Consider the following 13,514-nt stretch of genomic DNA (forward strand, 5'->3'; position numbering starts at 1 on the left):
AGATTTAGAGTGTACAATGATTGTTTAATTCTCTAAACAATCTTTACTCATTACCCGTGATTTAGATTTACTTCAGATAACCACATACGATGAGGAAGGTTCAAATTGTTTTCCAAATAAGACTGAATTTAGTTTTCGCTCTCTGAGTACTAATAAATATTATTGTTGCGGGGTCATCTTTTAAACTAACCTGATTTGTTAGATTGATCCCCAACTTTTCAGACTGTATATATATGCTTTGCAGCTTAATTTGGTGTATCATCACCTTGTTCGAGAGAGCAGATACACAATGATTATGCTTTATGGGAGTCAACCCATACGATTTCGCTTCATGGGAGTCAACCCATCAGATTTGTTTTCTTTCCTCTATCTTTTATTTGTTTGCTTGAATTTCCCATCTTAATTTCTACGTTGGATGACTCAATTACATTGAGGACAATGTAATGTGTAAGTGTGGGGGAGTGGCATTTTCGTTAGGCTTAAAAAAAAAGCATATTATGACCAGCTGTTTAGCGGGTCTACATAAAAAAATTTATTTTTAGAGTATTTTCTATGACGAGTTGTTTAGCAGGTCTTTTTGTCTAGCTGTTTAGCAGACATCTCTTGATCTTGTTGTTTAGCGGATCTGTCTAGCTGTTTAGCAGACATCTCTCGATCTTGCTGTTTAGCGGATCTGTCTCGCTGTTTAGCAGACATCTCCCGGTCTCGCTGTTTAGCAGATCAATCTCGTTGTTTAGCAGACACACTCTTCATATCCATCTGTGTAGAGGATATAATTTTCTTTGTTTTTCTCGAGGACTAGCAAAATATAAGTGTGGGGTTGTTGATAAGCATGTATGTGCTACATTCTGTACCCATATTTATATTAGCTAGGACTCGATATTGTTGCTAATAATACTATTTTAATGCTTTTGTAGAAAGTAGAAGTAAATCCAATCATCCAAAAATAAATGGCGAAATGTGAAACTAAAACAGTGCTTGCTACAAAAAAAAACCAGCAAGGTTACCCGAGACACCAAAATGAGACAGAGAAGGGATGATACACAAGTGGAACGGTCTAATTGAAAACAAGGAGGTCAAGCACGTACACATGCTTTCCCATGAATCATGGTTTTGTGGGTCTCAGAAGAAGAGTCGTGTGATTTTCAGGAAATTGCAAGCAGAAAACATTATAGTGGGTTACTATGCCATGTGTCGTCGCATATTTACACATCCAGTTTTGGGAAGTTGAAAAGGCATTAGCTGTTAAGGAAATCTTGTTAGGTAGTGGAATATTGGAACAAATAAATGGGTCCACGTGAATATCCTATTGGAGGGAGAAAAATGAATTAAAAAGATTTTGCTTTCTCACCTGTGTGATTTTTTTTAAGTCTACTAAATATGCATGCAAGCAAAATGAAGAAGAATATATATGGGGAGATCAAATTGATGACCACCATGCAAGTTTTAATTAAGGCTAATTAAGAGAATGACGACACGCCTTTATTTGGTAACTATTTTCTATATTGTGAAGAAGAAAAATGGGGGTTCTGGTGACTGTTTTGGGAGGCCGGTTTTGGGAGCTCTCTCTTGCGAGAGGCCGAAACCAGAGAAGAGAAAAGAGATGCGCGGCTACGGAAGTGAAAAGAAGGGTTTGCAATTCTTGTGATTTCATTTCCATTTTGATTTGCTAGTGATTCTCTTTGATTTGTTTATGGCTTTTGAGAAAGTCATGTTTAGCTAAATCCTTGTAACTAGGGTTTATGTTGAAACCACTTAGAGTATTAGGCTATTTTCATTTGAATAATATTTAGCAAAAGACTATGATGATTTGATTAGATTAATTCTTGAATAATATTTATTGATTAATCGAAATACAAGTTGTTGCTTCACCAGTTTTAAAACCTATGTGCGTAATCGGTAGTTTTAAAAATATGTTTGTCTTATTATTTGATGATCCGTGCTTGGTTAATTTCTTTGATGGGTTATGCTTAGAAAAGCCAAATAAAATTTGTGAACTTATATTTAGTTTATTGTAATTTTCTCGCTAACGCAATTTGATGGTGCATGCTTTGGTTTAGTCTTTTGATGTACCATGCTTAGGGTGTCCCAGCGATATTTGCGACTCTAATACTTATAATAGGTGATGTCGATAGAACGAACAATAGACAAATATTCATGGTTTATGTTTCATTTCAGTAATTGAATAGAAGTTGTGGTGGGTACTATAAACCCTGGTTACCGACTCTCATTTTACATTTCTCAATTATAAAAATCTCAAAAAAAAATATTATTTCTGATTATTAGAGATATTGATTACAGTATTTCCACCGCTCCTCGTGGGAACGACCAGTACTTGCCTCTTTCTACTAGTTAGACACCGTGCGATTGCGGTTATCATATATGGTTTCCCGAAAACCTAACAATTTTTGGCGTCGCTGCCGGGGAGCGACTGAGGAATATTGTGATTATTATTTTTGATTTTGTAAATAGTTAGGTTTTTTATTTTATTTATTTTATTTTTGTACAGTATTTTTATTTTAGGATTTCTTTTTCCTTTTGACTTGTTTTCTTTTTTAGAATTTTTTCCAGGTACCTTTTATAGGATGATGACTTTTTGTCAAGAGACGTCACCAAATATGGCATTGGCGGAATATAAGCGTAGAAATTCAAATTATCAGGCATCCTCATCTGAGATGACGCTTGGTGAATATATGCATAGGCAACGGTATGGAGTTTTTGCTCCACATGTAGTAAGTGAAGAATCGCCTTTAACGATATATAAGAAGTATTACAAGCATACACCGCTCAGTTTGGAGCAAAGGTTGAGAATTCTGGCATGCCAAGAGTTATATGCAGATGATGATTTAGAGGAACTTGTTTATACAGGGGATATTATTGTTGAGTCTAACGACTTAGATACAGTAGACATTCATAATGAGGTTAATACTGGTATTGCTGATTTTGAACCAATCTCAGTTTGTTTAGACCATTTTGCAGACTCCGGAGACCCCATGCTTATTGACATTGTCAATGCATTGCGGTCTGCAATAAATAATATAGGCAACTTAACAAAGGAAGCTATTTCCTCAAATTTAGAACCAGATTTAGAGTGTATAACAATTGTTGAATTCTCTAAACAATCTTTACTCATTACCCGTGATTCAGATTTACTTCAGATAACCACATACGATGAGGAAGGTTCAAATTGTTTTCCAAATAAGACTGAATTCAGTTTTCGCTCTCTGAGTACTAATCAATATTATTGTTGCAGGGTCATCTTTTCAACTAACCTGATTTGTTGGATTGATCCCCAACTTTTCAGACTGTATATATATGCATTGCAGCTTAATTTGGTGTATCATCACCTTGTTCGAGAGAGCAGATACACAATGATTATGCTTTATGGGAGTCAACCCATACGATTTCGCTTCATGGGAGTCCACCCATCAGATTTGTTTTCTTTCCTCTATCTTTTATTTGTTTGCTTGAATTTCCCATCTTAATTTCGACGTTGGATGACTCAAGTACATTGAGGAAAATGTAATGCTTAAGTGTGGAGGAGTGGCATTATCGTAAGGCTTAAAAAAAGAGCATATTATGATCAGCTGTTTAGCGGGTCTACATAAAAAAATAATTATTTTTAGAGTATTTTCTATGACGAGCTGTTTATCAGGTCTTTCTGTCTAGATGTTTAGCAAACATCTCTTGATCTTGTTGTTTAGCGGATCTGTCTAGCTGTTTAGCAGACATCTCTCGATCTTGATGTTTAGCGGATCTGTCTCGCTGTTTAGCAGACATCTCTCGGTCTTGCTGTTTAGCGGATCCGTCTCGCTTTTTAGCAGACACACTCTTCATATCCATCTGTGTAGCGGATATAATTTCTTTGTTTTTCTCGAGGACTAGCAAAATATAAGTGTGGAGGTGTTGATAAGCACGTATGTGCTACATTTTGTACCCATATTTATATTAGTTAGGACTCGATATTGTTGCTAATAATACTATTTTAATGCTTTTGTAGAAAGTAGAAGTAAATCCAATCATCCAAAAATAAATTGCGAAATGTGAAACTAAAACAGTGCTTGCCACAAAAAAACCCAGCAAGGTTACCCGAGACACACTAAAACGAGACAAAGAAGGAATGATACACAAGTGGGACGGTCTAATTGAAAACAAGGAGGTCAAGCACGTACACATCCTTTCCCCTGAATCATGGTTTTGTGGGGCTCAGAAGAATAGTCGTGTGATTTTCAACAAACTGCAAGCAGAAAACATTGTAGTGGGTTACTATGCCATGTGTCGTCGCATATTTACACATCCAGTTTTGGGAAGTTGAAAAGGCATTAGCTGTTAAGTAAATCTTGTTAGGTAGTGGAATATTGGAACAAAAAAATGGGTCCACGTGAATATCTTATTGGAGGGAGAAAAATGAATTAAAAAGATTTTGCTTTCTCACCCATGTGATTCTTTTTAAGTCTACCAAATATGCATGCAAGCAAAATGAAGAAGAATATATATGGGGAGATCACATTGATGACCACCATGAAAGTTTCAATTACGGCTAATTAAGATAATGACGACACGCCTTTATTTGGTATATATATTTTCTATATTGTGAAGAAGAAAAAGGGGGGTTCTGGTGACTGTTTTGGGAGGCCGGTTTTGGGAGCTCTCTCTTGCGAGAGGCCGAAACCAGAGAAGAGAAAAGAGATGCGCAGATATGGAAGTGAAAAGAAGGGTTTGCAATTCTTGTGATTTCATTTCCATTTTGATTTGCTAGTGATTTTCTTTGCTTTTTTTATGGCTTTTGTGAAAGTCATGTCTAACTAAATTATTGTAACTAGGGTTTATGTTGAAACCACTTAGAGTATTAGGCTATTTTCATTTGACTAATATTTAGCAAAAGACTATTATGATTTGATTAGATTAATTCTTGAATAATATTTATTGATTAATCGAAATACAAGTTGTTGCTTCACCGGTTTTAAAACTTATGTGCGTAATCGATAGTTTTACAAATATGTTTGTCTTATTATTTGATGATCCATGCTTGGTTAATTTCTTTGATGGGTTATGCTTAGAAAAGCCAAATAAAATTTGTGAACTTATATTTAGTTTCGTGTAATTTTCTCGCTAACGCAATTTGACGGTGCATGCTTTGGTTTAGTCTTTTGATGTACCATGCTTAGGGTGTCCCAGCGATATTTGCGACTCTAATACTTATAATAGGTGATGTCGATAGAACGAATAATAGGCAAATATTCATGGATTATGTTTCATTTCAGTAATTGAATAGTTGTGGTGGATAATATAAACCCTGGTTACCGACTCTCCCATTGAATTTCTTTTATAACTTTAGTTTATTTTTATTATTTCATTTTACATTTCTCAATTATAAAAATCTCAAAAAAAACATTATTTTTGATTATTAGAGATATTGATTACAGTATTTCCACCGCTCCTCGTGGGAACGACCCGTACTTGCCTCTATCTACTAGTTAGACACCGTGCGATTGCGGTTATCATATAGGGTTTCCAGAAATCCTAAAAATACACAAAACCTATCACCAATTACTTATTTTAATACTCAATATCCTATAAATTCTCAATCGATTTCATCTCTCAGGAACCCTAACTTTAATTCTCTTCAATCCGTCATTTCTTCTTCATACAACAATAAACCAACTTGAACACCATCACCAGTAATCATCCCCTAATGTTTCCCCTAAGTTTCTTTTCAAATTCACAGCACCACAAACACCTCTCAAAATCGCCAGAGGCGAAGCACAAAATAAGTGGAAAGAAAGAAAAAGAAAAAGAAGAATGAAGAGAAATAAAAACGAGAGTTTATCTTCTAGATCTGAGGATAAGGCCGAGCAAAAATACTGAAGCACCCAACAACTTGGATAACGGTTACCAAGTCGGTTAAACTGCAAAATAACTATTTTACCCTTCGAACTAATCTGATGATTTCTTCTTCGTCTAATATCCGAATGATATGTTCGAGTAGACCATTTCGCATAACATTTCGAGATCTATCTAGTGGTACTATTTTTGTATCTAGGTCGTTGTTAGATTAATTAAAATTCATATTCGAGTAATCGAGTCACTAGCGGTCAAATTGTCTCTTGATCATCTCTAGATCGACTCTTGATCATAATTAGACAGGTCAAATTGCGTTGACGAGCTTGAGGGTCCTTACATTCTCCTCACCTTATATCTTTTTGTCCTTGAAAATTGAACCATCCTTCTGGTCTTCAAAAACTCTCCCCCTTATAGGGAAACATTATCTCTCGACTAAGTGCAACTACTGCTCATACTTACAAACGTGCAAAAATTAACTCATTTTAATGAGTTCAAAGCAACATGAAATGACACACAACCCTATATGTCTTTATACAACTAATATTTGTGGCTCTAGGTTCAAAATACTATATTCTATTTCATTAAATCACTGGTTCTAAGTACATTAGAAGATACTCTATAATAAAGTTTCTATATGATATTCAGGATCTATCAAATATACTAATCTCATTATTTTTCTAGTATTGGATTGTCTACGTGATCATAATCTTTAGGCTAATTTCACTTTAATATCTATCAATTACAATTGGCTTATCCTATAAATTTGTATTCCAATAAATAAGTACGTCTAAGTTCTTTGCGCTAATATTTATAGTCTAATATTTAGTAATAAGGTGTAGTTTCATGTTTGTTATATATTTTATCCATATAACTAATTAAAATTTGTTTCCACTTCAATTTATAATATCTAATATTTTAACTTTCCTTTTCTACCATATATAAATTTTATGGATATTATCTGTTAAAAGTTTGCTATCAACTTAATTACTCAAAATACTATTATCAATTGTGTTATTATTCTCATCATTCTTACTATTATCGTTATTGGTTTGTTGATTGGCCAGTTGGTACACTAAGTCTTAATCTTTAAATATGATTCTACATTCACGTAAAGATTGATATAATTAATTTTTATTTATTCCTATTGAATCTGTATACTATCTCTTGTAAAACATTGGCATTGGTAATTTGATATGATTTAAACTTGAGTCTAAATAAAATTTTAATATGTCCTAATGGTCTTTAAATTTTGGTATTAAGTATCTTATTCGTAGGCAAATTTATTCTCCTTTAAGTCTAATTTTGTACTAAACATTCAAGTAGTATAAATATCACTTCATGTGTATATTTTAGTGATTTAGTGAATCATTTGTTGGACTAAAGATAATTTGGGTATAAGATCGTTAACAAGTTTAGTCTTTATTTTATGCAAATATATGACCTCACGTTCTTAATCCTACATAATAAGTCTTATATTAACTATCTGGTTTAAACGAAAAACATATAATTTTAATTTGTCATTAGTTAACTTTAAAAAACTTAACCGTGGATAAGCACTAATAACCTTCCATAGCTATTTAATCATAATCATTATTTAATCGCATATATTTGTTAATGAAATTTTAATTTAAGTTATGTTCATTATGATTGTTAGAGCACTGCTCGGTCGAACTCGCAAGCGTTGCTATCTCAAGCTTGTTTGTCAAGTTTAGTTTTCAAAACTATAAGTCTTGATTTCTAGTCTACTTATAGCTAAGTCTCGGATTAGGATAGAAAGTGTAGTTGAGCTTTGAACTTCATGGCGTTCATCTATTGAAGACGAAGAACTACTAAGGGGAGCTTGTGGAACTTCATCAACAAAAGGTATGTGGAGACTTGAACTCATCTATCACTCAAAAGTCTATCTACTCTATCTCCTATTTGAGACAAAAGTCGTATATCTATATAGACTTCGATTACACACATTTGATATTTCGATATGAGTTTAACTCGCTTACATATTTCTAAAAATATGTGTTGGTAAGATTTCGCTTTAACTAAGTTCATCTTATATTCTTGATAAAAGTCAAAAGATGATCATGTGAAAATTTCCAGGTAACATCTTACGTGATTCGTGTGAGACATTCATTTGATATAGACTCGGAATCTTTCGTATTGATCTATCGATCACTTGAAAATTGCTTTGATGCTAATAATTTCTGTGAGACAGCTATTGTCGTCTTCTAAGAATGTTTCAATGATTGAAATGGGAGTTTAGAACGATTAACCATGATTGGATATAACAAAGTATGCGTACTTTTATGCTAACTGTTGCAAGTTATTCCAAGTTCGAGAACCATAGTATGCGTACTGGTTGGTTAGTTGAAAGTCCGGGAACTTAGTATGCATACCCGTATGCGTACCGGCGTAAGTTCAAATCCAGGAAATCAACTGAGTTTGGAGGTATGCATACCCGTTCGCATACTGGCGAACCCAAATTAAGTCCGGCCACTTAGGTATGCGTACTCGTTCGCATACTTGAGTAGGTTATGTTCTAAAATTGGTTTGTTCATGAACTAGTACATTTATATAATAAGGAATGCAATCTTTTGCAAACGGTGGCTATAATGTTCATGAATTGACTCGAGTGAATCAAAATCGATTTTACTTCAATTGTATCTTGTATACTTCTATGAGAATATAAACAATAGAACAACTCCAGAACTAGCTTCATTTGAGTCATTTGAACTGTTAAGATGAACAAGGTTGATATGAAAGTGTTCATATAACTTTAGTTAACTATTGTTGATCCAACAAGGTGCACATGTTTAGGTATGGTTACCCATATCTAAATAAAGTCACTTTTCATTTGTGTATAACAATCTAAGTTCGATCTAACGGTTGAAAGATATTAGCTTGAGTCTAATCAGGTTTTCATCTAACAGTGAATATTGAATGCTTTGTTACCAAGGTAAAATTGATTGCAAACCCTGATTTGAAGACTATGTAAGGGAGAACTCTAGCAACTGGGAAACCTAATCCCCACACCTCCTTGTGATACTAGTTGCGAATAGAGTCGATTCTCTTTTAACCTAGGTTATTTTAAATCTATTATAGGTTAACGACTTAAAGAATTCATTGGGATTGTGAAGCCATACCCAAATATTTTCTTTGTAGTTGTGTGTTATGATCTTGTTGTATTCTATCGTATTGAGTACTATCTTCTCTAAGATTTGCTCGAGATTGAATCTCCGATAGGCAAGATAAAAAGTAGTCATAAACATCTTCGTCTCATAATTTGTGATTCCACAATATCTTGTTTCGCTACTATACGATTAAGATTATTGTGAGGTGATTGATATTACTAGGTTTTTCTTCGGGAATATAAGTCCGGTGTATCAATTGGTTCTTGTTCACCTTGATTTATCAAAATACGGAGAAAAACTCATAGGTATTTCTGTGGGAGACAGATTTATCTATTCAATAGACTTTTCTGTGTGAGACAGATTGATTTATCAAGTCTTCAACTTTGGGTCGTAGCAACTCTTAGTTGTGGGTGATATCAGCTAAGGAATCAAGTGCGTGTAGAGTCCTGCTGGAATTCAGAGGCGTAAGGAACGCGACTACACCTTAATCAGTGTGAGATTGGTTAGGGCTCAACTACATTCCAATCCGAAGTTAACTTGGAGTAGGCTAGTGTCTGTAGCGGCTTAATACAGTTTGGTGTTCAAATATGGACTAGGTCCCTGGATTTTTATGCATTTGCAGTTTCCTCGTTAACAGAATTTCTGGTGTGTGTGTTATTTTTTCTGCATTATATTTTCAATATAATTGAAATATCACATGTTGTGTGTATTTCAATCAATTAGATAATCCAACCTTTGGTTGTTGATATAAATTGATTGACACTTGAGCGTTGGTCTTTGGTACCGTTCAAGTTGTTTCACATAATAATCAGGTTCGCGGATTACTATCTGTTTGATTTTCTGATTACATTGTGAAATAGAGATACACCTATTTGATATATTTCCATTGATTGAGTCTGAATGTCTAGTTGATTCTCTTGGAATTATATTGGAGTTTGTCCATACAGATTTCCTAAACGAAATATTGGGTGAGGTTGTTAGACCCCCGCTTTTTCAATTGGTATCAGGGAAGGAAAACACGTTTAAGACCTCATAAGTCTGTGTTTGTAGCTATATGACTCTATGGACAGAAACTCTATCTTAGTAAATGCACCACCAGATTCGGGGATTTCAGAATTCTCTTCCATGACTGATTTAATAAAATCTATAAAGGAAATTCTATATAAGCCTCCACCAGGTTTAGAATCCCTTGAAGTGTTTTCAGGGCTTGAAAAGAAACTTTAAAGCTTATCTCTTGATGTTGAGTTATACCTCCAAAAAGAACAAGAATCTGTTGACAAGCTAAATCAAGTTATGATGAATAATATTCATGTTGAGGTTGATCTTGATTTACTAATCAGTAAATGCAATACTCTTCCTTTGGGTAATCCAATTAGTTGTAGCAAACTAAACGTATCATAGGAGGAGTTTAAATTTCAATCTTCTGACTGTACCACCTCAAAGCATGAATCAGTTCAGTGGTCAAACCCTGATGCACCTTCTCAAGATAATGATATTGCCCTCATTCATGAGAAAGTCAGGATGCCTCTTCTTATCAAAAGAGTTTTCCTTTGCAATACTGAACATTATCTGCAAAGACTGTTTTTTATAAGTTGTAAACGAAGAAATCAGGAACACAAACTATTTTGTGCTTTTTTTATGTTCTTTAAAAAACTTGTAAAAACACTTCCTTGGGTTTCTCTCTTTACTGTGATATGTAAGAGTTGTTGGAAAGAAACTCTTTCTTGGTGTCATGGTGTGCAAGGTTTTGTTTTTGTGAATTACTTGGTGAAGAATTGTTGAGCTCTGCTCCAATCTTCTTTATAGCTTGTTTAATAACAGTTCATAAAACAAATGAACCCTTGCCACACGCGAACTGTTCACGTACCCTGAACTCGCATCATTTGTTTGAACCGTGTTCCAGAATGAACTTAACCGGTTCAGGTTCCACTGTTTGACAATTAAAAAGAGAAAGATTTATGTTTGTTCTCTTTTCCTCTTCTTCTTCTTCACAGTCCGAGTGCGGAAAAAAACTCCAAAGTTTGTGTACCTTCGATCACCAAAACCTCAATTCTCAATCTTTTTGGGTGTTCTTGGTATCATTGGAATCACAACAAGAAACTACTCCACGGGTTGGTCCTTGTTTCTCTTTTCTTTGTCGTTCCGGAGTTTCACCATTAACGTCTATTTGTGTACCAAGAGAAGTTTTTGTTCTTAAGGGTCAAGGACGATCTAATCATCGTTTCAGAGCGTTACCATTTCTAACAGTTCGGGTATCCGAGTAAGTTCTTCTTCGTCCTATGTGTTTCTCTTTTCAACAATATCATATAAGAATAGGACTAGTCATGGTGGGAGCTCAAGTGGTCAAGTTGGTGATAATACTTATTATGATCCCAATATTCATGCTAGGTTTGTTAACCCTGCTGATCGCGACCTCTATTTGGAGAATAAGAATAAACAACCAATTTTTGAAAGATACTATAATGCTTCTGAAATTGAGGTAGATAACTTGACTGATTTTTTCAAAAATCACACATGGGGTTTAATTCATAAACCAACGGGAACTGCTCGCATTGATATGACTGCACAATTTTATGCAAACATTCATGATCCAGACCGGCCAAGTGCATGTTCAAGACTATTGTAGGAGATAAAATTTTCTCTGTGGATCGTCATGTTATTACATACCTGTTGAATTTGACTCATATTGGTATTGTCCGATTCCATCCTCCTGAGAAAGAAAGGTTGACTCCAGATGTGATGTCAAATCGTCTTCTTAATAGAGACGTTTCTCGGAGAGATGGAAAGATTGATGTTCACGGTGCTGAGTTGTTTCTCAAAGTTGCTGGAAAACTGACTGTGGCCAACATGATGCCGAGCAATATTGACAAAATGTTATGTACCAGGTCTCTTGATGAATTGGTATGTTAAATTGTTGAATGGAGAGACATTGATTTCTGTGGAGTTATTGTTAATCAAATGATAAGTGTGAAACAGACTTCGAAGAAAAGTCCAGGCTTTCCTTGTCTATTTCAAGGATTCACAGTCATTTCGGCATCACCCCTTTTGGATCCGATCTTGGAGGACCAGATGTCTTGACCATGACAAGCATCGAAAAAATGAAGCAATCTTCAACTATATCCTCAACAAGTACTTCAGCAACAGCAAACTCTGAACTTGTCCGTCTTCATCATAAAGTTGGGTCCATGAGAGAGCAGTTAAAGTATGCTGAAGCAGAACATCCTGATCTGATTGAAAAGTTTGATGAGATTGTTATTGCTTATTATGACATGATAGATTAATTTTGTTTGAACATTTTGGGGTGTAATAACTTTGATAATTTTTCGTTTGTTTTTGAAAAACTTCTAAACAAGTTACTTTCTTAAAGGGTTACCAATCTTTATTGTCGTTTGATAATCACTCAAATATTGTTGCAAAAATTATTATGGGATATGTGTGTTTGCGTACGTGAACTTTGGTGATCCCATATATGTCAAAATTTAAGTTTGTTATATGTCTTTATGCAAATATTGATGGAAAATATAATGAACTTTTGATGACAAAGATTAAGTCTATGATATAGTTATGAAAATATTGGTGAAAATAAAATGAATCTTTGTATATTCTGCAGTATTGATCTTTCCCTGATCTACTTCTATGTGAAAGTACTGTGCGGCTCCGCATGTTCTCTTATGTTGAGCATTTCCGATTAAACTAGTCATGGGTTCTCTTGTGGTTAATTTAATTGATTTTTCTGGATACAAATTCATGTTTCATGTAATTTGTTAATGTCCAAAGAAATCCTTCTTTTCTTATAAAAGTAAGGTCGCTCTTGTTGTTCATTCGGGAATGACATTTTATGGGGGAGAGTTCTTAATTGAACTTGTGCTTAATTGCCAAATCTTTGTGTGGAGTGCAGTTGTGGAATATTGTAGGAGTTTTCTTGTGTCTTCATAAACTCCTTGATGAATACACTAAGTTTCGACTATGTGAAATCATCGAAATAAAGTTGATATGTTCTATTTTAGTCATGAATTATCTCTATGAGAATTTCATTATGATTTCGCTAGTTTTCGTACATTTACCAATTTATATTGACAAAAAGGGGGAGAATTATTGTGTAGTTCACACTACAAATACATATGGTTTAAGAATCATTATGTAACAGGAAGTGGTTTTCATTGTGAGATGAAGTATTGACTAAGGGGGTGTGATACATATCACCATAGTATTGTTTTCAAGGTTGTGATACAATTGTACTTTGATGCTGTGTAATAATATTATGACTCTGTATAACAATGATTGAGAGCCACTAATTTCTCATTGTTATAGATACGAATCTTGAACAGCTATGATGCTGAGTTGAACACGTTCAGAATCACTGGAGTACTTGGAAGTGACGAAGATTTCGAGTAATGTTGAAGAACCAAAGAAATCAAGCATTTAGATGAGAAGCTGCAAAGTTTATTTATTTTTTAATCCATATGTATTGATAGTTTTGTCATTAAAATTGACAAAGGGGGAGATTGTTAGAGCATTGCTCGGTCGAACCCGCAAGCGTTGCTA

Source organism: Papaver somniferum, chromosome 8 (assembly GCF_003573695.1).
Source record: "Papaver somniferum cultivar HN1 chromosome 8, ASM357369v1, whole genome shotgun sequence".
In the NCBI taxonomy this organism is placed as follows: Eukaryota; Viridiplantae; Streptophyta; class Magnoliopsida; order Ranunculales; family Papaveraceae; genus Papaver; species Papaver somniferum.